The 4,187-nt window shown below is 34.3% G+C and overlaps 1 long non-coding RNA gene across 1 annotated transcript; it reads right to left on the minus strand.

The window, feature by feature from the left end:
• Positions 1-2,968: 2,968 nt before the first annotated feature.
• On the minus strand, positions 2,969-3,981 carry LOC147399299 (uncharacterized). The gene is made up of 2 exons (XR_015180198.1): positions 3,643-3,981; positions 2,969-3,171 (listed from the first exon to the last, which is right to left on the minus strand). It is a non-coding gene; the product is annotated as an uncharacterized LOC147399299 (long non-coding RNA).
• Positions 3,982-4,187: the final 206 nt, after the last annotated feature.

Below are 4,187 nucleotides of genomic sequence, written 5' to 3' on the forward strand. Positions count from 1 at the left end.
CTACATCCACTACAACGACAACCTATAGACAATATATGTGATATAGATTCATGGAATTGAACTCCTATATAGTATTTGTTGTGATTTGTTAAGCTTAATAGTACTGATCAACAAGGAAGTATTGTAAATCAAGCCACACATTCACGCAGGTCGAGCTTTTCCCTAATATCATGTAGAATCCTAATTAGGTTTCTTAGGGTACTTATATTTTCTCATTTTTTTGGTGAAAGAGTAATCTATAACTGCGAGTTTTCGTTAAGTAGTAGAATCGGTGTGATTCATGGACGTATCTAATTCTTAAGGGAACTACGTAAAAATCTGTGTTTCTATGTGATATACGTTTTGTTTTGATTCGGTTCTTGGTTCGATTACCCCTATTTTCTTAACAATATCCTCAACAATCACTTTGTCAATTTGTTTTTTTCATTGAACTTACATCTTATGATATACATAAGTGTTGATTGGGTTATATATGTCATCAATAACTCATTTGTTTATAGGCTTTGACACCTCATCCCTCGATATCCTATAGACTAACTCTCTACAAAGTACCTTGGTTAAATTTTCTTGGGATTACTAAATTTATAAACTCTTGATACCATAGTTTTCAGCCTGTGCAGGCTCAAATGATTTCCGAGAAATGTTACTCTTCACAGAGTGAATACATGTCGAGACTTGTAGATGTTTTTAATTTGGTTGACATATATATCCACCAAGATAAGAGTGGAATTTTGTTAAATACTAAATGTGTGGAGTTATTTTGGGGCTTGGCCTCATGGCTCTATTGTGAAAATAAAACAACAAAGAGAACAAAAAATCACATAAAACACAAAACACAAAGATTTATGTGATTCGGCCGCGTTTCTATGGCTATGGACCAGATCAAGAAAAATTACTATTTTCTTTCAAGTTTTACAATCTCTATAGATCTCTATTTATAAAATCGAGAGTTACTAAAACATGTCTATGTCTTCAAATTTGAAAATCCCCCCTCTTAAATAGAAAATATTACATAATTTTCTTTTTTATAACCCTGCACCCCCGCAATTGCGCATACCGCCAACAACAGAATACAATACATTTACACAACATCAATCTTTGTCTAATGATTTATGATCAAATGTGGGTTTGGATTAGGATTTGGGCACAAAGTCAGGTATATGATATCCTATGTAATTTTAGCCCATGCGCAGAAGAGGATGATCATCATAAGACAAAATATATATAGATGTGTAAGAGCAACATATAATGATTGGTCACGGGCCTTGATCACACCATCATATGATCCATCTCAAAAAAAATGGTGTTGCATGATTTAATGACATGGGATTCTACACCCCATTAATAATTAATGCCACATTAACGTGTACTCCTTTGGGCTCAAAATATGTTGTTGTGTTTGGATGGATATAGTTGTTTTGAAACAGGAGTTGATCCTCTATTGTGCTTTTTCCCTACAATACCCTGTAGTGATATTAGACGATTGAAGGACAGTCACGTCATATGCCACAAAATCTGCTTCGTTAAAAAATTGGAGCTTTTCAAAGTCTTCATTGGACTCAAAGAATTCAATTTTTTTCAAATCTGATCTACACCATGATTCATACAAGGCTGAGTTGTCTGATTTTGTTTTCAAGATATCAATCTCTACTAATTAAAAGGAACTACAGGGAATACACACTACAGAGGATGCGGTCCCTTTTGAAACATATGTAGTTGAGGAAAAAGAACATCATGGGTCTATTGATAGATCACAACCAACAAAAATATGTTTATTAGATAGTTCGGGCTCCAGAGAGTTGGTCTTGGCCTCCTTGGTTGAGGAATGAAGAACCTAGGCCTCACTCGTGGTTTGAGACCTCAGCAGCTAAGCGCATTTTAGTGCAAAATTAATAACAGCAAATAAGAGTGATATACTTCAGATCTGATTGACGTATGGATGGCATTAATTGAGTTATATGCATTTGAGTTTCAAAGTTGTGTCCTCGCAAAATAGCAAGATATGGCATTAATCGAAAACTTTTACTGCCACATATTAAAGATGTTGGGGAATTTTTTTTTTTTGGTTCAATTAGCATCATGACACTTCTCTCTATCTCTATTCAACTAAAATCAAGGAGATATTGATGGCATGTGGTCGATCCACGTTTCAACAGTGTCTTCCTCTTCTGATTTGTTCAAAGATCAAAGATCCACCACAAACTATTGGTGGTCTTTGATTTTAAGTTTGTAGATAATTGGATTTGGATTTGAAGAAGAAAGGGTCCTCTATTCATTTTCACTTTATTAATTATTTTCTTCTCATTGATTTATTTGGTAATTCATAATATTAATTAAAATCAAAATATTGCAAAGATATTGAAGGAGTAGGCTTATCTTCAATCACTTAGTTAAACAGGTCGAAGATTGACATTTTGAGGGGAAAAAAAGATGAAAGAAACAAAGAGTTCGTAATATTGCAGATGTAGCAAGTGCGATAAAATAGTTTTCCACTGCACCCTTAAGAAAATGATTTCCCATCTCTTGATGATGTACTCTCACAATTACTTTATGAGAAAATTTTTCTGATATTGCATGTATTAATAGCATTCGTGGTATATAAACATATTTACGTTAGGAAAATTTTTAGAACGCGTAACATCTTGTAATTGGTCAATTCGAGATTCTATGAAATCTCAAATTGTCATTTCTGTCGGCAAAAAATTTCTCGTACCCCAATCCCAAAACTAAAACAATCTCTCTTTTTGACAGTTTCCCAGAATATTTTAGTTTGCCAAAAAAATTTAATTTTTCAATCATACATGTATTGGAAGCATTTTAGTAGGGTGAGGAGGTATTCTAATAATATTTTGTTGGGTGTTATCAGCTTGAAATCCCAGGGGTAATCAAATATATACAAAAGTTCAAAGGGGTATGTTAAAATTATCAAAAATTAAATCATATTCAAATCCAACTACATCCAACCACATAATTAATAACTTTTTATTTCATTAAGTAGGCTTAATTAGCAAACATACATGGAAAGATAAGATCCAACGGTCAAACAAAAAGTACTAAAATAACAAGGTAGAGCAACTATAATCTAAGGCTTCATAGACTCCCACTTGTCACGCTAACATGAGCCGTCCACCCTTCTTACTACTTCTTACTTGCTGGTTTGCCACCTTTTGCCTGAAAAACAATTAAAACATTGATGAGATCTCAACTACTTATATATCTACATAACTTTGAGGGATAGGAAACACATTTGATTAGGGGAATTATATATAAAATGAACTTCTCCACAACTGATTTTAATGAAGATTCTACTAGACAACTACTTGATCTTGATGGAGTGACCTTGCCACAGCCACGACCAAGGTTTAAAATCTTGTCTGTAGGTTGTGCACAACATGAAAAAAGCCCATAATTGACGGACCAAAGCATTCAATTTCCGTCGAATTTTTTATTGTTAAAATTTTATTTTTCAATGGGTCAAAACCGTCAAATTAATGAAGGATTGGGGAAATTTTGTGAAACATAAACAATTTTGACGACCTTGGGCCGTTAAAATTCTATTTCTAAAATTCGTGGGCATTGTCGGGTCGAATTTTCTAATTTTCACGTAGTGTTGCTAATAGAGGAACCTAATAACATATATACCTTCTTCTTAGGCTGAGGTTTCTGCTCCACCTTTTTCGGTGGGCCTGACTTGGAGGCTGGGGCTTTGGGAGCAGCCTCACCAACCTTGACAGGCTCCTTCTTGACCTGCCCAAATAGTTTAGAACCAGCAGGTTTCTCAGCCTTCAATGAAGCCATTCTTCCCAAACTTTTTTAACACAAAAAGATATAAAGAAGCTTGGTTGGTTAATTTCCTTGTTGGCCTTGGTGGTGTTCTCCATTTCACTTGTATTTATAGTGATTTATTTAGAGTTACAATCACAAGTAGACCAATAAATGTGTGGTCATCTGAAGGTATGGAATAGAATATGAATTAATGAAATGGAGAGCACTTGGAATGGATACATGGTATTAGATTCTTGCTTATAAGCATTAATTATTAGAAAAATACCTCCCTGGATTTCAACAAATTTGAATTGCCTCCTCTTTGTCCCTTGCAGTAACCCAATGAAATAAGCCAATCTTATACATCTGACAGTTCGATGACTAGTTTACAACCATGGAGTTATACAAGCCACATGGCACAT

Source organism: Akebia trifoliata, chromosome 7, assembly GCF_017979445.1.
Source record: "Akebia trifoliata isolate Shusen 1 chromosome 7, ASM1797944v1, whole genome shotgun sequence".
Taxonomy (NCBI): Eukaryota; Viridiplantae; Streptophyta; class Magnoliopsida; order Ranunculales; family Lardizabalaceae; genus Akebia; species Akebia trifoliata.